This window comes from Arachis ipaensis, chromosome B1 (genome assembly GCF_059453495.1).
Source record: "Arachis ipaensis isolate K30076 ecotype BB chromosome B1, ASM5945349v1, whole genome shotgun sequence".
In the NCBI taxonomy this organism is placed as follows: Eukaryota; Viridiplantae; Streptophyta; class Magnoliopsida; order Fabales; family Fabaceae; genus Arachis; species Arachis ipaensis.
In genome coordinates, this window is record NC_142436.1 from 88865922 (window position 1) to 88888567 (window position 22646).

The following is a 22646-nucleotide window of genomic DNA, read 5'->3' on the forward strand; positions in this document are numbered from 1 at the left end:
AGAAAAATAAAAGCATAATCGTGGCTTTGCTTTAATTCAATTTCATGTTGAAGTAGATTTTGTAGAGTTCCAAAAACAAATGCACACAACTTTGGCTAAGAGCTAAAATATTTCCTCAAATATTTTAGAAAGATAATTAGATGCACAACTTAACCAAAAGCAGTTCATAAAAACTCGGAAGTAATCAAATGCTTGTTCAAAATTCTCAAAATTTCGTATTCAAACAAGCGTGTATAATATTTATAACAAGTACGAAAGAGGAAGTTAAACTCTTTTTAAAAAAGAAACTCCGAAGTAAAAATTCGCTTACAATTTGGTAAAGGAAATAAGTGGTGCATTACAAACGAACCAATTTCCACTAAACAAGGGAGCTTTCCAAAACCTCATTTAAAATAGCGCTTGCCATCTTTGAATTAACTTCGTCAAAATTGAACAATGATTTCAATCTCAATCAAGCAACAGAAAATAAATTCCGTTTAATATTTCTTCAAAGAGAATTCAAAGCTCCTTTAAAAAGGTTCAAAACAAGGCTCCAAAAGTGTTCTTGAAATCACCATCTCAGAAGAACATTCAAGAAGTTTAAGATGTACTAAAAAGGAGTCAAGCCTTGCAAGAAAGGATCTTAAACTAAAGTAGTTCAAACAAGATCCACTAGACATGAAACATCAAACAAGTTTTAAATTGATCCAAAAGAATACAAAGTCATAGAAAAGACAACTCAATCATTTGTAATTTCTCAAGGATAAATTTTTTTTTTGACTAAAAACTCTTGTAAAGACAATGAGAGAATAAACGATGCACGAAATTGAAACAAATCAAGCTGACTCACATAAGAGTGAGATTCACACAAGAGGAAAAACCAAGATCAATGGCATTATCCACAAAATGTAAAAGATCAGTTAAAAAAAAGGTCAAACATGACATTCATGGAGATGGAAGATTTAATAGAAAATTTAGTCCGTTCATAGGAAGAAAGCTATGAGTCCAACACTTTCAAAAGAACAACCATGGCACAAACCATGTAGCATGCTCAATCAAACTCAAATCAAAATGAATTAAGTAAAGTTTATCAAACGAAACTCAACCGAGACAAAAGTGGTAAATGCTTTCTTTTCAAAATTTTGAAAAAAATACCCAAATACATAATCAAATGAAGATGTGCATTGGAACCATAGTAAAGTTACTAGAAAGTCAATTTGTATTTTAAGTAGGTGCAGTTCTATAAACCAGTAAAGGTACAGGCGAGGCATTAGAAATAAATAGTTGTTAAACTGTATAAGAAATCTTCAAAGTTCCACATATAGATAAGTGTATATCTAGTCAACAGCAATTTTTATAAAAATCCCAAAATTAGCTGTAATCACTGTCAAATAAGAGGAAAACTGAATCAACAAGTTCTCTAAGAATGAACTCGGAACCCAGAGTTAAAAGTCACAGCACATTAAGACAAGTTCAAGACTATATCAAAGAATACTTGAATCAAGAAGAACTCAAACAGAGGAAGACAGATGCATCAAGGATTCTAAACAAGCATATGCACTTAAGATCATTCAAGAATGCATATGAATAAAGGAATAGAGTGGAAACATCAAATTACTTTTCAAGAGGAGTACCAAACAAGAACTTCAAGTTAGGATATAAAAGAACAGGTCGACTCGAACAGAATTCAAGACACACAACTGAATAGCCTCGAGAAAAAGTTTCTAACGTTCCCCCAAAGCCCGCGATTCGCTTTACTCGAAACTCGTATATCATCTATGATAACCCATCAATGCTTTCATATACATAATTCACTAGTATTAAGCCGGCCAAACTTAATATCAGGAATTATGCAACGCAAGACTAACAGCGTTAATCAATAGACTGTCATGTGCATAAAGCTCTAATTCTCGTCTTTCGACAAGACCTAATACATGACAAACGCTCAGAGCATGCAACCGAAGCATAGTCAGTCCATTCCTCAGGCTCTACAGGAAGAACTGCTCTGATACCATAATGTAACACCCTGACTACCAAAGACAATGCTTCCGGCTGTGCAATTCTGATAGCTCGGATATTACGACGACACTTATACTAATTAATACTAAAATATGAGCCTGTTTGAAACTTTAAACCGCAATACCACTCCCAAAAATACTTTTGATATACAACGTACATCCATACAACTTACAGAAACTCATAAAGAGTACATACATATATATATATATATACATACATATATATAAATATTATTACAAGCATAATCCAATACAATTTCCTATCCCTCTTACAGAATATAGCAAGATAAAGGTGAGGGTACAATAAACCATAACTAAAACGATACAGGGCATCAAAAACAACAATTAAATAAGCTCTTCGTAACTTCTGCGCCCATATCCTGAAAGGGGAAAAATGTAGGGGGTGAGAACATCATCCTCGAAATGGTTTTCAGTAGAGGGTTTTTGGGAATTACTGTAATAGGATCCATGAAGATAACCGCACCAGTGATTCATAACCGCCTTATGCCTCTTTTCAAAAACAACGGTTTACAATGAAAGTAAAGTCGGAAGTCTTTTCGGAAAGAAGAACCGTTCAATTCTCAAAACTCAAAAGCCTTTCAAAACGGTTTATCTATGCGGAACCAAAATAGCCTTTTATAATTTTATTCCAAACCAGAAACACAAAACCAAAATCAACCGTCAGTTCATCTCTTTCCAACCACGGCCCTAGGCCCAAACAATCCAACCAACAACCAATCACCACAATCCAACAGAGTCCCAGATGCAAACACAGATAGGAAGTTCAAGCACAAACAAACAGTTATTACAAGTAGAACAGTTAGCAATTAATCACATAGGCAAACCAAGTATAATATGCACACCCAACCAATGTCACACAAATGCATATGATGCAAGCCTGTCCCTAGTGGCTGATGATATCATCTGTCGGTTATAGAGCCAACCCGACAAGTCCTGGTAGCTAACCATTGGACTGTCCCTCTGTCGTGCATCCCCAACTCGAGTTATACTCATCATAAACTTGATCATAATCATGATCCATATCCATCACCCTCACTGGTGAATATTTATCCATCACCATCACTGGTGAATATTTATCCATCACCATCACTGGTGAATATTTATAGGGGCGAGCTCATCCAGGCCTTTCACAGTGCCCGGCCACACTTACGACATTGGGTTAACAGAGCTTCGAGTCTCAACCTGGAGCACATGGTGGCTAGCCATTGCTACTACCCAGGGAAACCCTCATCTCCAATAGTGGAAGTGCAAAAATCACAATTATCAATAATTCAGCATATACATGCATTCATTCTCATCCATGGATCAACATCCATCTCAGCCATCCGGCTTACGGTTCAGTCCAGAACCAGCCAATATTGATAATCACACACAGCCATTTCGGCTCACGGTTCAATCCAGAACCAGTCAATATTCATAATCATACATAGCCATTCCGGCTCATAATAAAACAGCACTTCCACATTCAAAATCATCAAATTCATGAAATCGGCATTTAAGCCATAAATCATTTTCTCAATTCATTTCACTTTGAAATCAAGTTTCAACTCTTTTCAGCCTTGGCTTTAAAGATCTCATGTCTCAAATTATCTCAGGCTCATAAGCCAATTTTACTCAAGGAAAATTCCCTTTTTGAAATAAGCCACTCTCGGCTTCCTCTTTCCAAAACTTCCAAAACCATGGAAAGTTAAAGATTCCTTTTGAATCATTCAAAATCACCCATCCAACAATGGGATTTTCGTAACAAAAGTTCCTCGGCAGAGTCCCAAGTCCTTAGGGGATAATAGCATAACTCATTTCGCCAAATTCATTTAAAATTGTTAAAACCTTGGCTTTCCGATTTGGGTAATAAAATAAGATCTAAGCCAAACCGAGTCACGTAATCATTTACTTCCTTCAAAGCCGTTTTCTTTACTTAGGCAAAACCAGCTTTAACCCCCATAACAAATTCAAAAACGTTTCAACTGTTAAAAATTGTTTTAGTCTTGCAAGAATTCAGAATTCAAAGAGTACTCAAAACCTTTCTCAAAACATTTCAAAATGAAACTTGTCAATAGACACTCAGGTTCTTTCAAAGTCATTGAAACTTCTTTAATTAAAACCCCCAAGTCAAATTCAAAGGCATAAACCCTTTTCACATCCAAACAGCTTTAAACCACAAGTCTCATCTAAATAATTTTCTTCTGAAAGAGATACAATGCCTTTCTTAAGAAGCAAGACTGAATCACAATTTCCTCTTTAATAATTCATTTCAAAAGCATGAATCATTCTTTTCTTGATAATTCAAGTAAAATAGTAGAAGTCTTTAACTCATCATTTTTCCAGACAACATTCAATAAAGACTCGGATTTTATAGAAATTTCGGCAGCACCTCCCCTAAAACTTGGACTTTGCCACCCGGTTCGGGTCCCCACTAAACCGTTCCACAATCCTTTTCAACAGTCCAGAATCCAAAATCAATTCAAAATCAAGCTAAATGCAACAGTTGCCTCATTGGCATATCTCAAGAAAACCGTTTCAAAATCACACCAATATCAACTGAATCAACTCCTTTCCAAAGCTTTAAAGAATCGGTTCAGCATTAAATCATTTATCAAAACCAAATCAATTTAAGCAACCCAGGCTGAATTTCAAGAGTATTCTATCTTTCACATCATCAAAATAATTGAATCAATTCAAACCAATCCTCAACGGATTAAACTCATATCTCAAATCTTTAAAGAATCAACTTCAGACATTACATTTCACAAAGCCGCACAACAATTCAACCAAACCAACATCCATAGTCATTCGAGTCAATCAAATAATACATAAAGCAGATACAATCACTAAATACACAATATCTCGCACCAGTATCCATATGTAATAATTCTAATACACAAAATATAGTTTTTGGAAAGCGCCCCTACCTCAAAATGCAATTCCATAGTCCAAAAGTCTTACAGAGTCCTCTTCGCCTTAACCCAAAACCAACTGCAGCCAGCAACTCGGCTCCACTTGCGTTCTCAACAATCTCACCAACTCTAATCGCAACACATAACAATTAGGACTCGACCCCACGTTACCAAAACTCATATTCATTAACCAAGCACAACAAGGTACTAACGCAAGGCTTTCGAAATAGAGATACTCACTAGGTTAGCGAAACAAAACAGCCGCAACTCCAAAACGACTCGGCAGCGGCTCCGTTAATAAATTCTGAATAACGGCGGCAGCCCGAATTTTTGATAATAGCAGTTGTACAACCACGCAGTGTCAATACTCTTTCTGAAATCCAAAAGAACAGTAACCAAACTTAAAATTCTTACCGCCGGCGGGACCCGGTGGCAGCAGAGATGTTCCTGGCGGCAGAGGCTCAGCCCGGAACTTCGGCGGTGGTTCTGAAAGTCATAGAACCACTCCCGGTTGCCAGAAACACAGAGGCGCAGCTCTCCTTTCCAACAGCGACACCTGCCGCGGTGGCTGATGCAGCAGCTCAAGACGCAAGCAGCAGCGGCGGAGGATTTCAATGGCAGAGAGAGGCAGTTTCCTCCACTCTCATCCATAGTCAACCACGATGGAGGTGGAAGCTGGCAGTGGCGGTGGTGGTTCCGACGAAGGCGAATATTCTCTGTTCGTGCTTCCAGTGGCAGCGGGAAGGATGGATTCGGTGGCAGAGACCTGACAAAACTGGCGGCGACGAGCTCCAACGACGACGGCGAACTCAGTTCTGACGGCGGCAGCTCCCTCGCGAGCTCCCACTCTCCCTCCTCGCGTTCACCCACTTTTCGCTCCTCCATTGTCGGGGATGACAGCAGCCACGGGCGGCGAGGCGCACTAACCACGACGCATCTCCCACTCCTCCGTGTCACTCACCTCGCCGGCGTCGCACCGTCCCTCTTCTCCGATTCCCCTTCCCCGGTTCCCTCTGATTCCTCAATTTCTCTCTCTGTTCTATCTCATGAATGCCGCTGATTTTGGAAGAGGCAATAGGATTAGGGTTTCGGCGGCTGAGGGATAGGGCATTAGGGTTTATTATTATTATTATTATTTTAAACTTAGGGTTAAGGGCATTTTGGTAATTTCACTTAAAATTGGGAATAATATAGTAATTGAAACCCAAGTTAAATCCAACACTAATTATATATAGAAAATACCATTTGCTCACCAATCTCACAAATTATTTTCAATAAAATGCCCAAATCAAATAATTAGAAATAATATACTTAATTTCTTCATTTTTCTAAAATAGCAATATTAATATTTAAAACATTACTTATCTAATCCAAATCATATAAAATCCTTATTATTTCATAACTATCAACTTTATAATTCAAATATAGAAAATAATCCAATAATTGTGAAATTGGATGATAATCATAACTTATCTCAAATCCAATAAATCAAAACTTGCTTTAATCATCTTTAATAAACTAATTTTCGAAATTAAGGCTATAAATAACTATATGATTTGAGACTTGATCATGATAAGACTTTTTAAAAGTTCTGGGTCTTACACATCTAATACACATGTCGATAAGTTTCAATTAAGATCCCAAGTAAAGTTTTCTCCAAATTCTTTACCGTGTTTATATAATTCTTGTATGCGTGACACAATTATTTGATTAATAGATAAATTAATCTATGAAGCTACACTTTTATATATATATATATATATATATATATATATATATATATATATATCTTATTGTAGGAATTGCGATAAATTCTTCTTTTAAGCTAGTGTATCTATAGCAGTGTGCTAAGGGATCTCCTGAAAAAAACTTTACATAGGTAAATTCTTTTTTTAATATCTATCATTATGTGATTTAATGTTTACAAGTACACTTTTTCATTATTAATAATTTTATTTTTATTTTAAGATTAGTTCTTTATTTAATTTATCTTGTTTAGTTGGATTAATAATTTTTAAGATAAAAAGTTATTTGTGTCTCTTTATGAAAAAAAGAATAAAGAGTAGAATTGATAAAGAATAAGTTTGAATTGATTTTTTTAAAAAAATATCTTTTTTTATCTTTATAAAAACATATACGGATGGAATACTTTTTAAGTTTTAAATTAACTAACGTTAAAAACTTGAAATAATGAACGGTCATATTCAAAATGATGAGATTTATAATACCGGTATGATTTAGTAAGGTTCCAGTAGATCTCTTTGACTTTTTATGATTGAACCAAGGTTCTGACAACCGAACCGGTTATCGAACTGCTCTAATTATTGGTTCATTGATTTATTGGTTCAACCAGTCTAACCATAATTTAACCAAAAAAACTGTTTTATAATAAAATAATAAATAAAAATTAAATAAAGACACTAGAATATAAAATGTGTTGGTCATTCAGAATTATCAATGGCAGTTAAAATGTTGAGTATAAAAGCTAAAGGGAATGTATCTCAACAAATCTTTGATGATATCGTGAAAGCTATGAAGGAAGTGATGCCTAAGGATAACTTACTTGTCTTCAATTTTTATGAAGCAAAGAAGCTAGTATCAAAACTTGGCGTGGAAAGCAATAAAATTGATTGTTGCATTAATGGTTGTATGCTATATTACAAGGAGGATGATATACCAAGAAAAGAATGTAAATTTTGTCATTCTCCAAGGTACAAGATAGGTAAAAAGGGTAAAGAAGTGCCTTTGAAACGAATGCACTATTTACCGCTTATACCTCGATTAAGAAGACTTTATACTTCAATGCACACAGCACCTCACATGCGATGGCATTTTGATCACGAGTTTAAAGGAGTTCTTGAGCATCCATCGGATTCAAAAGCATGGAAGTATTTTGATAGAAAACATCCACAATTTTCTCAAGAACCACGCAATGTCAGACTAGGATTATGTGCTGATGGATTCACCCCTTTTGGTCAATCTGGGAAACAATATTCATGTTGGCCAATAATTGTCACTCCTTATAACTTGCCTCCTTCTATGTGTATGAAAACTCCTTACATGTTTTTATCTATGATTATCCCTGGTCCTCGTAATCCCAAAACTAGGATTGATGTATACCTGCAGCCCTTGATTGATGAGCTAAAACTACTATGGGAAGATGGTGTTTTAACTTATGATATTCATTCCAAGTCAAATTTTGTAATGCGAGCTGCATTGTTGTGGACTATTAATGATTTTCCTGCATATGGAATGTTGTCTGGATGGATGACAGCAGGCAGGCTAGCATGTCCATACTGTATGGAACGAACCAAGGTATTCCAATTAAAAAATGGGAGAAAGTCATCATGGTTTGACTGCCATAGACAATTCTTGCCAGATAATCACATGTTTAGAAGAAACAAGGATGCATTCTATAAGAATAGAATTGAGAGATCAGAACCTCCGTCAAGATTGACTGGAGAGAAAATATGGAATATAGTTTAGAATTATGATAAGATAAGTGATGTTGAGCATATTGAGATAGAAGGATATGGAAGAACGCATAATTGGACCAAAAGAAGCATATTTTGGGATTTGCCTTACTGGCGTCATAATTTAATCCGTCATAACCTTGATGTAATGCATATTGAGAAGAATGTATTTGATAATATATTTAATACTGTCATGGATATCAAAGAGAAGACTAAAGATAATGTAAAGGCTAGAATGGATCTAACATTATACTGCAAGCGAAAAAGTTTAGAATTGCCAGAACAAAGTGGAGGTAAAATTGTAAAACCCAAAGCAAATTACACATTTACTCTCCAGCAAAAGAGAGCAATATGTGAATGGGTGAAAGAGTTAAGGATGCCTAATGGATATGTTTCAAATTTAGGGAGATGTTTGACATGAAGGAAGGCAAGTTATATGGAATGAAAAGTCATGATTGTCATATATTTATGGAACGTTTACTCCCAATTGCTTTTAGTTCATTTCCAGAGCAAATATGGAAGCCAATAACAGAGTTAAGTCAATTCTTCCGAGATTTGTGCTCAACATCATTACGAGAAGATGTTCTCAATAAGCTTGAAGAAAATATTCCAATTGTGCTATGCAAGTTAGAACGTATTTTTTCTCCTGGATTTTGACTCAATGAAATATCTACCTATTCATTTTCCATTTGAAGCATTGCTTGGTGGTCCTGTGCAATATAGATGGATGTATCCTTTTGAGAGGTACCTTAGTCACACCTCTATATTTATTCTCAAATTTTTTTTAGATGTATCCTTTTGGCTTTGATGTTGAAGAAGAAAACCAACAAGGTCAGCATTCAAATGCCTTTGGAGGTAACAGTGGCTCATTAGGAATAGATGATAATAATATTGATGTTGGAGTTGGTGTGGAAAATAACATAGGAGAGGTGACTGAAGATGGAGCAGAAATTGATGTTGGGGATATTTCTTCGGGTTATGATACAGAGTCATTGGACAACTATGATGGAGATTCTGATGAGCCTGTAAGAAGAAAGAGGTATCCTAGATATAATGAAGCTGACATGAGTGTTGATTATGAGTTTCGGCTGGGGACTGAGTTTAATTCTATTGCTGAGTTTAAGGAGGCTATTAAGAAACATGCATTGTTGAATGGGAGGGACATTAGATATGTCAAGAATGATCAGGTTAGATGCAGAGTCAAATGAAAGGGTTTAGGAGGAGAGCATCCATGGATGGCATTTGCAAGTAAAGTAGGAAAATCTGGCTGTGTTAGGCTGAAAGGAGACAACCCTAAGGACTACTGCAGTAACTATTACACACCAGCAGCATATCTGGCATGCTATGGGACAACACTCAATCCAATTAATGGTGAAAATATGTGGCCAAAGGTCGAACTTGACACAATTAGACCTCCAATTTTTAGGGTCAAGCCTGGAAGACCTAGGAGAGTAAGGATTAGAGAGCATGATGAGGATAGATCACAAACAAAACTGAGAAGGAGTGGAACATCAGTTACCTGCAACAACTGTGGCCAATATGGACACATTAGGAGACATTGTCCCAATCCAGATATAACAGGTATCTACCTTTAAATCTTGGCTTCTTCATATATTGGTAGTGTTATACTCTATCACTTAGCCTGTGTGCTCTTGTTTTCAGGAAACAACCCTGGATCTGAAAATGTTGCTCCTCAGGGGAGTGCTCTTGCACCTGCTCCTCATGGTAGTGCCCTTGCTCTTACTCTTGCTGAAACTTCCACTACTCCTTCTGCTACTGTTAGCCAAAGAGGAAGGGGAAGGGGAAGGGGATGTGGCAGAGGAGGATCCAGATTTGGAAAGGCTAGATCTGCTACTCCTGCTACTACTGTTTCTTAGCCAGCACCTGCACCACCTGCATCAGCTACAACAAGTTCCACAATTCCACCTATGCTTCCACCAGCTCCACCACTGCCTACACCAGCTCCACCAGTGACCGCACCAGCTCCACCACTGTCTGCACCAGATCCAAGAAGTTCCACAGCTCTACCACTACCTCTTCCAGCAGATCCACCACAACCTGCACCAGCTCTAACAAGGTCCCCAGCTCCACCACTTCCTAAGACAAAAATTTTTGGTGTAAGACACAGTGGAAGACTTAAGATAGGTGTGAGGAAGGCAAAAGCTAGACCAAATAAAACTGTAGACCTCACAGCAGATTAGTTTTTTAAGTAATTATGACTTAGTAGTATTAGTATTTTGGCTGTGGCTGTGAACTTTATTATATCCTATGTCCATGTACTTTCAGTGGCTTATAAACCACTTTTGTCGAACACTATTTAGGATGCTTGTTTTATTTTGTTGCTTTTGTTATATCTGGCATGTGGCTTGCTGTATTGGAGGGACCACTTTAACTATTATTTAATATGAATGTTAACTACTTTACTCTGTATTTTGACTACTAGAGCTTTTTGCAAAGGGATGAAATGAATGCAAACAATTTTTCATAATCACTTGTCATTGATAAAAAAAGATGATTACATTAAGCACTAAACACTATTCAAATACACTCTAGATATACTTTTTCTCCTAACTCATCAAACTTAGTTAAACTAATACACTGCAAATATTACCACCAACACACAACTCAATATCATCTTCTGCAATTATTTCTGCTTTTTCATGTCACTCTCTATTCTGCCAATTTATTGTTGGAGCAATGTAAAATCAGAATGCAATCTTCCTACACTTGCTTCCATGCGTCCTATCTCTATATTTAATCTATCTATCCTTCTTTCTTGTGCCTTTATTAGTGCAGCATTTATGGATTCATCCAACCTTACAAAATCTCCACCATGTTTTGAGCTCCCTTGCATTTGATTTCTGTGTTGGGTGCATTCAGATTGAGTCCCAGCCTTGTCTTCTTCATCAATCCATTCAGAAAACTTGCATCTTCTATTGGAATAGGATATAAATCTTCTATTTGGGTTCATCACTGTACTGGAGGTTCGAAGTGTCAACAGATCTCCACAAAAGCAGTGAGTCCTTCTCCCCTTTCCCATCACCTCTTCATCTCTATCAATCCACTCAAAAACATTACACTTTGGTAATTTACAATAAGCAACAAATCTCCTACCTAGGCTGTTCATAGACGACGACGAGAGCACCACCACCTCTTCCCTATAGAACCATCGATGTCTTCTCTTGTTCATACTCCTGGATGTTGAGCTTCCTTCGGACAACTGGTTTGGGTCCATCACAGCTCGAAAAAAGTCTTCAATCCTAACAAAGAAACTGGACACAGATACTAGAGGAACGTTATGAGAGATCGTTATCTTCTCTTTCAAATTGACTCTTTAGAACATTGATTCGTAAGGGCATTCTGGTAAAATAACAACATTTAACATTTCCATTCACGCTAAACGTTAGTGGGGACCCAATTACAAATTTTTATTTTCTTCAGGGACCCAATTACAAACTTTTAAACTGTAGGGACCAATTTACAATTTCAGTAAAAGTGTAGGGACTAACTGTGTAATTTAACCTTTAATATATTATGTGTTGTCTTAGTTTCTTCTTCCTTTTTTAACGTAATTTTATTTTTTCTTTCTTTTTCAAGATGCATCTTCTTCCTTTTCAAACTTAGATTCATGTTATACATGTTTGTCCTAAAGAAAACTCTCTACTCTATTTTTTTTCTTTATTTTTTCTTTTTATTTTATCCCTTCCTCATACTCTTATTTTCTACTCTCCTACTTCACCTATTTTATGAGTGATGAAATAGAAATGACACTCTTCTATTTTGCGACAGAAATGACTCTAACACTCCTAGCTCTATTTTATGGGAGCTACATGGTGCACGGAAATCGTGATCCACACTTTCCACATCTCCGCATAACTAACTAGCAAGTGCACTGGGTCGTCCAAGTAAACCTTATGTGAGTAAGGGTCGATCCCACGGAGATTGTCGGCTTAAAGCAAGCTATGGTCATCCTTGTAGATCTCAGTCAGGTGGATTCAAATGGTTATGAGGTTTTGATAATTAAAATATAAATAAAACATAAAATAAAATAAAGTTACTTATGTAATTCTTTGGTGGGAATTTCAGATAAGCGTATGGAGATGCTTTGTTGCTTCTGAACCTCTGCTTTCCTATTGCCTTCTTCCAACCATGCGTTACTTCCTTCCATGGCAAGATGTAGGATTTTCTCAGTGAAAATGGTCCTCTACGGTTTCTGCACGGCTAATCAACTGTCGGATTTTTCGTCTCGGATGAAAAATACCAGGTACAGCTACCGCATGGCTAATCATCTGTCGGTTCCCGCTAGCGTCGGAATAGAATCAATTGATCCTTTTGCACACTGTCACTTGCGCCCAACATTCGCAGGTTTGAAGCTCGTCACAGTTATTCTTTCCCGGATCCTACTCGGAATACCACAGACAAGGTTTAGACTTTTCGGAACCCAGGAATGCTGCCAATCGTTCTAGCCTATACCACGAAGATACTAATCTCACGGACTCGGTCCGTGTATTAGATATCCAAGAGAATATACTCCAGCTATCATCCAATGACTACGTTAAACATCATGTAGACTGCTTTGTGGTTGTCAGGCACGCGATCTTGGCTAAGCGAGTAACGAAGATTGGGTGATTGTCACGGGTCACTCCTTCATTCTGACTTAACTGAATTAAGTACGAGAGTATATCTTGGAGAAGAAGTAGGCGTGAATTGAATAGAAAACAATAGTAATTACATTAATTCATGAAGAACAGCAGAGCTCCACACCTTAATCTATGGGGTGCAGAAACTCCACCGTAGAAAATACATAAGTGAAAAAGGTCTAGGCATGGCCGTGAGGCCAGCCTCCAAAATGTGAACAATGATAAAAAGATCAAAGTGATCAAAAGATGGTCAAAAAGATAAAAACTGTAAAATAAATCTCTAAAAGTAGTTTTTATACTAAACTAGTAACCTAGGGTTACAGAAAATGAATAACTAAGTGCAGATAGTGCAAAATCCACTTCTGGGGCCCACTTGGTGTGTGCTTGGGCTGAGCATTGAAGCTTTTTCGTGCATATGCTGTTCCTGAAGTTAAACGCCAGCTTTGTTGCCAGTTTGGGCATTTAACTCCAATTCTGGTGCCAGTTTGGGCGTTTTACGCCAAGATGTTTTAGGCTGGATTTAGACACCAATTTAGGCCATCAAATCTCGGGAAAAGCATGAACTATGATATATTTCTGGAAAGCCTAGGATGTCTACTTTCCAACACAATTGAGAGCGCGTCAATTAGGCTTCTGTAGCTCCAGAAAATTCATTTCGAATGCAGCAGGGTCAGAATCCAACAGCATCTGCAGTCCTTTTTCAGCCTCTGAATAAGATTTTTGCTCATGTCCCTCAATTTCAGCCAGAAAATACCCGAAATCACAGAAAAAAATACAAACTCATAGTAAAGTCTAGAAATGTGATTTTTGAATAAAAACTAATAAAAATATAATAAAAAGTAACTAAAGCATACTAAAAACTATGTAAAAATAATGCCAAAAAGGGTATAAATTATCCGCTCATCACAACACCAAACTTAAATTGTTGCTTGTCTCCAAGGAACTAAAAATAAAATAGGATAAAAAGAAGAGAATATACAATGAATTCCAAACTTATCAATGAAGATTAGCTTCAATTAGATGAGCGGGACTTGTAGCCTTTTTGCTTCTAAACAGTTTTGGCATCTCACTTTATCCTTTGAAGTTCAGAATGATTGGCATCTATAGGAACTCAGAATTCAGATAGTGTTATTGATTCTCCTAGTTTAGTATGTTGATTCTTGAACACATCTACTTTATGAGTCTTGGCCTTGGCCCTAAGCATTTTGTTTTCCAGTATTACCACTGGATACATAAATGTCACAGACACATAACTGGGTGAACCTTTTCAGATTGTGACTCAGCTTTGCTAGAGTCCCCAGTTAGAGGTGTCCAGATCTCTTAAGCACACTCTTTTTGCTTTGGATCACGACTTTAACCGCTCAGTCTCAAGCTTTTCACTTGACACCTTTACGCTACAAGCACATGGTTAGGGACAACTTGGTTTAGCTGCTTAGACCAGGATTTTATTCCTGTGGGCCCTCCTATCCATTAATGCTCAAACTCTTGGATCCTTTTTACCCTTGCCTTTTGGTTTAAAGGGCTATTGGCTTTTTCTGCTTGCTTTTTCTTTTTCTTTCTTTTTTTTTTTCTATTTTTTCGCCATTTTTTTCTCTTTTCTTTTTTTTTGCAAGCTTTTCACTGCTTTTTCTTGCTTCAAGAATCAATTTTATGATTTTTCATATTATCAATAATATTTCTCCTTTTTCATTATTCTTTCAAAAGCCAACAATTTTAATATTCATAAACAACAATATAAAAAATTTGCACTGTTCAAGCATTCATTCAGAAAAAAAAAGTATGGCCACCACATCAAAATAATTAAACTAATTCCAAGATAGAATTCGAAATCATGTACTTCTTGTTCTTTTGCATATAAAAACATTTTTTATTTAAGAACGGTGAAGGATTCATAGGACATTCATAGCTTTAAGACATAGACACTAGACACTAATGATCATGTAATAAAGACACAAACATAGACAAAACATAAAGTATAAATTTCGAAAAACAGAAAAATAAGAACAAGAAAATTAAAGAACGGGTTCACCTTAGTGATGGCGGCTAGTTCTTCCTCTTGAAGATCTTATGGAGTGCTTGAGCTCCTCTATGTCTCTTCCTTGCCTTTTGATGAGCGGATAATTTATACGCTTTTTGGCATTGTTTTTAGTAGAATCTAGTTACTTTTAGGGATGTTTTCATTAGTTTTTATGTTAAATTCACATTTCTGGACTTTACTATGAGTTTGTGTGTTTTTCTGTGATTTCAGGTATTTTCTGGCTAAAATTGAGGGACTTGAGCAAAAATCAGATTCAGAGGTTGAAGAAGGATTGCTGATGCTGTTGGATTCTGACCTCCCTGCACTCAAAGTGGATTTTCTGGAGCTACAGAGCTCAAAATGGCGCGCTTTCAATTGCGTTGGAAAGTAGACATCCAGGGCTTTCCGGAAATATATAATAGTCCATACTTTGGCCGAGTTTAGATGACGTAAAAGGGCATTGAACGCCAGTTCTACGCTGCTGTCTGGAGTTAAACGCCAGAAACACGTCACAAGCCAGAGTTGAACGCCAGAAATACGTTACAAACTGGCGTTCAACTCCAAGATTTACCTCTACACGTATAACATTCAAGCTCAGCCCAAGCACACACCAAGTGGGCCCCGGAAGTGGATTTATGCATCAATTACTTACTTTTGTAAATCCTAGTAGCTAGTTTATTATAAATAGAACTTTTTACTATTGTATTAGACATCTTTTGATCATTTTTAGATCTCTAGACCTCCATGGGAGGCTGGCCACTCAGCCATGCTTACCCCCTATTCACTTATGTATTTTTCAACGGTAGAGTTTCTGCACTCCATAGATTAAGGTGTGGAGCTCTGTTGTTCCTCAAAGATTAATGCAAAGTACTACTGTTTTTCTATTCAATTCAATTTATTCCGCTTCTAAGATATTCATTCGCACTTCAACCTGAATGTGATGAACGTGACAATCATCATCATTCCCCCATGAAAGCGTGCCTGACAACCACTTCTGTTCCACCTTAGATTGAATTAGTATCTCTTGGATCTCTTAATCAGAATCTTCGTGGTATAAGCTAGATTGATGGCGGCATTCATGAGAGTCCAGAAAGTCTAAACCTTGTCTGTGGTATTCCGAGTAGGACTCTGAGATTGAATGACTGTGACGAACTTCAAACTCGCGAGTGCTGGGCGTAGTGACAGACGCAAAAGGAGGGTGAATCCTATTCCAGTATGATCGAGAACCTCAGATGATTAGCCGTGCTGTGACAGAGCATTTGGACCATTTTCACAAGAGGATAGGATGCATCCATTGGCAAGGGTGACGCCTCCAGACGATTAGCCATGCAGTGACAGCGCATCGGACCATTTTCCAGAGAGGATCAAAAGTAGCCATTGACAACGGTGATGTCCTTACATAAAGCCAGCCATAGAAAGGAGTAAGACTAATTGGATGAAGACAGCAGGAAAGCAGAGGTTTAGAGGGACGAAAGCCAGCCATGGAAAGGAGTAAGATTGATTGGATGAAGACAGCAGGAAAGCAGAGGTTCAGAGGAACGAATGCATCTCTATACGCTTATCTGAAATTCTAACCAATGAATTACATAAGTATTTCTATCCTTATTTTCTATTTATTTATTATTATTATTCGAAAACTCCATAACTATTTGATATCCGCCTGACTGAGATTTACAAGGTGACCATAGCTTGCTTCTACCAACAATCTCTGTGGGATCGACCCTTACTCACGTAAGGTTTTATTACTTGGACGACCCAGTGCACTTGCTGGTTAGTTGTATCGAAGTTGCGAATGAAAAACAATTTATTAAGACGTGCGTACAGAGTTTTTAGCGCCGTTGCCTGAGATCACAATTTCGTGCACCAAGTTTTTGGCACCGTTGCCGGGGATCACAATTTCGTGCACCAAGTTTTTGGCACCGTTGCCGGGGATTGTTCGAGTTTGGACAACTGACGGTTCATCTTGTTGCTCAGATTAGGTAATTTTCTTTTTGTTTTATTTTCAAAAGAATCTTTCAAAAATCTTTCAAAAATTTCTCATCTGTTTTCAAAAAAAATATATATATATATTTTCAAAAATTTTTTCAAAAGTTTTTCCTTTATTTTCGAAAAAAAAAAATTTTATTATGTTCTTCAGAATTTTTAAGAATGAATTCTAGTGTTTCATGAAGCATGTTGAAGCCTGACTGGCTGTAAAGCCATGTCTAATTCTTTTGGATAGGGGCTTCCAATCATCAGCATAGAGGCAAGTTAATTGGAATGTCAGCTGTGGCATGTCTGAGTTACATACTAAAGCTTGGCTGGCTATTAAGCCATGCCTAACCCTCAGATTGGAGCTTTAGATTAAATAGCACAAGATTCCTGGAATTCATATTAAAAATTTTGGAATCCTTATTTTTCATTTTCACATTAATTTTCGAAAATCCAAAAAAAAATTAGAAAATCATAAAAATAAAAAATATTTTTGTGTTCTTGTTTGAGTCTTGAGTCAATTTTTAAGTCTGGTGTCAATTGTATGTTCATCCTGCATTTTTTCAAAAAAATCATGCATTCATAGTGTTCTTCATGATCTTCAAGTTGTTCTTGGTAAGTCTTCTTGTTTGATCTTGATGTTTTCTTGTTTTGTGTCTTTTCTTGTTTTTCATGTGCATTCTTGCATCCATAGAGTCTAAACATGAAAAATTTCTAAGTTTGGTGTCTTGCATGTTTTCTTTGCATTAAAAATTTTCAAAAATAAGTCTTGATGTTCATCTTGACATTCATAGTGTTCTTGGTGTTCATCTTGACATTCATAGCATTCTTGCATACATTCATCGTTTTGATCCAAAATTTTCATGCATTGCATCACTTTCATGTTTTTCTCTTTCATCATTAAAAAAATTCAAAAATAAAAAAAATATCTTTCCCTTTTTCACTCATAAATTTCGAAAATTAGATTTGACTTTTTCAAAAATTTTTAAATCTAGTTGTTTTTATGAGTCAAATCAAATTTTCAATTTAAAAATCTTATCTTTTTCAAATTTTTTTTTTCAAAAATTAAATCTTTTTCATTTTTCTTGGTTATTTTCGAAAATTTTAAAAATATTTTTCAAAAATCTTTTTCTTATCTTTATCTCCTAATTTTCGAAAATAACATCATCAATTAATGTTTTGATTCAAAAATTTCAAGTTTATTACTTACTTGTTAAGAAAGATTCAAACTTTAAGTTCTAGAATCATATCTTGTGATTTCTTGTGAATCAAGTCATTAATTGTGATTTTAAAAATCAAATCTTTTTCAAAACTAATTTCAATCATATCTTTTCAAAAATATCTTCTTATCTTATCTTTTTCAAAAATTTGATTTTCAAATATCTTTTCTAACCTCTTATCTTCTTATCTTTTCAAAATTGATTTTCAAAATTTATTTCAACTAACTAACTAACTTTTTTGTTTGTTTCTTATCTTTTTCAAAACTACCTAACTAACTCTCTCTCTCTAATTTTCGAAAATATCTCCCTCTTTTTCAAATTTTTTTTAATTAACTAATTATTTTAATTTTTGATTTTAATTTTCGAAAATTACTAACACTTCTCTTCATCTCACACCTCTGCTCTCCTCTCCCTTGTGTTTCTTTCTTTACATTACATTCTTTTCTTCTTCTTTTCTTCTTCTCACACAGGGACCTTTATACTGTGGTAAAAAGGATCCCTATTATTATTATTTTTCTGTTCCCTCTTTTTCATATGAGCAGGAGCAAAGACAAGAATATTCTTGTTGAAGCAGATCCAGAACCTGAAAGGACTTTGAAGAGGAAACTAAAAGAAGCTAAATTACAACAATCCAGCAAGCACCTTTTAGAAATTTTCGAACAAGAAGAGGAGATGGCAGCCGAAAATAATAATAATGCAAGGAGGATGCTTGGTGACTTTACTGCACCTAATTCCAATTTACATGGAAGAAGCATCTCCATCCCCACCATTGGAGCAAACAACTTTGAGCTAAAACCTCAATTAGTTTCTCTGATGCAGCAGAACTGCAAGTTCCATGGACTTCCATCTGAAGATCCTTTTCAGTTCTTAACTGAATTCTTGCAGATCTGTGATACTGTTAAGACTAATGGAGTAGATCCTGAAGTCTACAGGCTCATGCTTTTCCCTTTTGCTGTAAGAGACAGAGCTAGAGTGTGGTTGGACTCTCAACCTAAAGATAGCCTGAACTCTTGCGATAAGCTGGTCACAGCTTTCTTAGCCAAGTTCTTTCCTCCTCAAAAGCTGAGCAAGCTTAGAGTGAATGTTCAAACCTTCAGACAGAAAGAAGGTGAATCCCTCTATGAAGCTTGGGAGAGATACAAGCAACTGACCAAAAAGTGTCCTTCTGACATGCTTTCAAAATGGACCATCCTGGATATATTCTATGATGGTCTATCTGAATTAGCTAAAATGTCATTGGATACTTCTGCAGGTGGATCCATTCACCTAAAGAAAACGCCTGCAGAAGCTCAAGAACTCATTGACATGGTTGCTAATAACCAGTTCATGTACACTTCTGAAAGGAATCCTGTGAATAATGGGACGCCTATGAAGAAGGGAGTTCTTGAAATTGATACTCTGAATGCTATATTAGCTTAGAATAAAATATTGACTCAGCAAGTCAAAATGATTTCTCAGAGTCTGAATGGAATGCAAGCTGCATCCAACAGTACTCAAGAGGCATCTTCTGAAGAAGAAGCTATTGATCCTGAGAACCCTGCAATAGCAGAGGTAAATTATATGGGTGAACCTTATGGAAACACCTATAACCCATCATGGAGAAATCATCCAAATTTCTCATGGAAGGATCAACAAAAGCCTCAACAAGGCTTTAACAATGGTGGAAGAAACAGGTTTAGCAATAGCAAGCCTTTTCCATCATCCACTCAGCAACAGACAGAGAATTCTGAGCAGAATTCATCTAGCTTAGCAAATTTAGTCTCTGATCTATCTAAGGCCACTGTGAGTTTCATGAATGAAACAAGGTCCTCCATTAGAAATTTGGAAGCACAAGTGGGCCAAGTGAGTAAAAGGATCACTAAAATCCCTCCTAGTAATCTCCCAAGTAATACAGAAGAAAATCCAAAAGGAGAGTGCAAGGCCATTGAATTTATCACCATGGCCGAACCTGTAAGGGAGGCAGAGGACGTGAATCCCAGTGAGGGAGACCTCCTGGGACGTCCAGTGATCAATAAGGAGTTTCCCTCTGAGGAACCAAAGGAATCTGAGACTCATCTAGAGACCATAGAGATTCCACTGAACCTTGATGACATGTCACCATGTCATGTTTTTCTATGCTTTTTCATATAAGAAATTGATGATTTGTGCTCAAATAGTGAATGCTTTTGTGCTTAAATGTTATATTTCTTTGATCTTTTGATTTGAAAAATTTTGTAGGAAATAAGAAGAAAAAGAAGCAAAAAGCACAAAATAAGCTAAAAAGAAGAAAAAAAGAGTTTTGGGGCACACTTTGAAGTTGAGCACGCTTTGGAGCCTTAGGCCACGCTTTTAAAAGCGTGACCCATGACCATGAAGCCTTGGCACATGCATCAATATCATATGCATGCATGCATGAAATGTTTAAAGCAAATAACGTTAATGCATTAAAGCATTATTAATTAAAGTCATGAAAGCATGCAACTTTAATTACTAATGCAATTGGCATTACGTTAATACATTACATTTTTAAGTATATGGAAGCATGCATGAAACATTCATTGTTAATTGGCATTATTAAATAAGGCGTTGATGAGTACATGCATTAAATCATTAAATATTAATGCCAATTAAGAATGGATGATATGAATGAACTTATTCATTTAATGAATGAGTGCCAAATGCGTTGAAAACATGCATTTCATTATGCATTTCATCAGGCTTTATAATGCATTAGCATTATTAATAAGAGCAACGTGCACCAAGGAGGACCAAGGCAATGAAGCTCGGTTCATTAAACCAACTGAGCGCATAAGAGGAGAGCAAGGCAAGGAAAAGCGCTCAGTTAAAACATTTAACTTTTTCGGGCCTCACCAAAATGAAAGCACAAAGAAAGGCGCTACTTCACACAAAATTTCACTCAGCAAGGCTCGAACCGTGTACATAAGGGAGCAAGGAGGAAGCGCTACTACTTTAGCAAGGAAATTGGCCACAAAAGGTGCTCACCATGATTCGAAGGTGGAGTTCATCTCAAAGACACAAGGGCGCTCGGTTAAGTAAAGTAACTGAGCTCTATTGAGGCCGCCCACAAGCAAGGCTTGGTGCGCAACAAATTGCAAAGCCAAAAGCGAGGATTGAGTGCTCAGTTAACTTTTTCAACTGAGCCGTTCCCTGGGAGTGTCTCATGGCATATTCTTGGTCCAAAAATCAAATTTAATTCAATTCTTCACCAATTAAACCAAGGCCAACCAAACCCATATCTCTTCAAATCCAAAGCAAGCAAAGCCCACATCATCACTCAAAGGCACAAGAACAAGCTAGAATTAGGATTTTCATTTAATTTGTTTTTCATTTCAATTTCATTTTATTTTGTAAAAAGCCTATATAAAGGCATCACTCTCATTTTCAAAAAGGGGAGCTCCATTAGAAAGTATTGGGGGTTAGCTCCACTAGGGAGTAGTAGGATTAAAGAACTCTCTCTGGAATTTTCATTTCTGTTTTAAATTTTGGATCAAGAATTGAAGGAATTCTGTTTCACTTGATCTGAAATCTCTTTGTTCCTCTTCTGCATAAAATCTGAGTTTCCTTTATTGCTTTCATCTTTTTCTTCTTCTGCAATTTAATTTTCCACTTTCATTTTGCAATTGCTCTTGTTGGATCAAGGAAGGATTTGAGATCTAGACTTGTTTTCTAGTCTCTTCCACTCCTGAGATCTTCAACACTCTTTTAAATTGCTGCAAATTAAGCACTGCTTTTCTGTTTTGAATTCTTCAAGCAATTTCCCTTTTCTGTTTAGATCTGTTGCATGATTTTGCACCTTTTACTTCTCTGTTTGATTGCTATTTACACTTTCCTGTTAAATTTTAATTTCCAGCACCCACTCCCCTTTATATTTCATGCAATTTACATTTCTTGTCATTTAAGATTCTTGCAATTTACATTTCTTGCTCTTTAAGTTTCTGCACATTTACTTTCTGCAATTTACAATTCCTTGTCATTTACATTCTGTTGCTTCAAGTCTCACCCAATTTCACTTAAATGTTAGCTTGACTAAACTAATCACCCACTAAAGTTGCTTGATCCATCAATCCCTGTGAGATCGACCTCACTCTAAGTGAGTTTTACTACTTGATGCGACCCGGTACACTTGCCGGTTAGTTTCTGGTGTTTTGGAAATTCCTTTTTCCACAAAAATTACCATCAAGTTTTTGGCGCCGTTGCCGGGGATTGATTTAGATCAACAATGATTAAGTGGGTGAGAAGTCTAGATCAAGCATTTTCTTTATTTTTGTTTTCTGTTTTAGATTGAAACCAAGGTGTTTGAGTTTTTGCCTCACTAAGAAATTCTCATCTCTGATATGAGCAATTTCAATTTTCCTTGGTGTTGTGTTTTCCAAAATTCAAATGGAGTTCAACTCATCTTATGATCAAACAAAT

At 36.4% G+C, this 22646-nt stretch overlaps 1 non-coding gene and 2 pseudogenes across 1 annotated transcript; 1 reads left to right on the plus strand and 2 right to left on the minus strand.

Annotated features, from left to right (window-relative positions):
* Positions 1–5373: 5373 nt before the first annotated feature.
* On the minus strand, positions 5374–5797 carry LOC148577393 (uncharacterized; annotated as a pseudogene).
* A 1572-nt stretch (positions 5798–7369) lies between these two features.
* On the plus strand, positions 7370–9593 carry LOC148577394 (uncharacterized; annotated as a pseudogene).
* A 9708-nt stretch (positions 9594–19301) lies between these two features.
* On the minus strand, positions 19302–19409 carry LOC148577395 (small nucleolar RNA R71). Its single transcript, XR_015903486.1, has one exon. It is a non-coding gene; the product is annotated as a small nucleolar RNA R71 (small nucleolar RNA).
* Positions 19410–22646: the final 3237 nt, after the last annotated feature.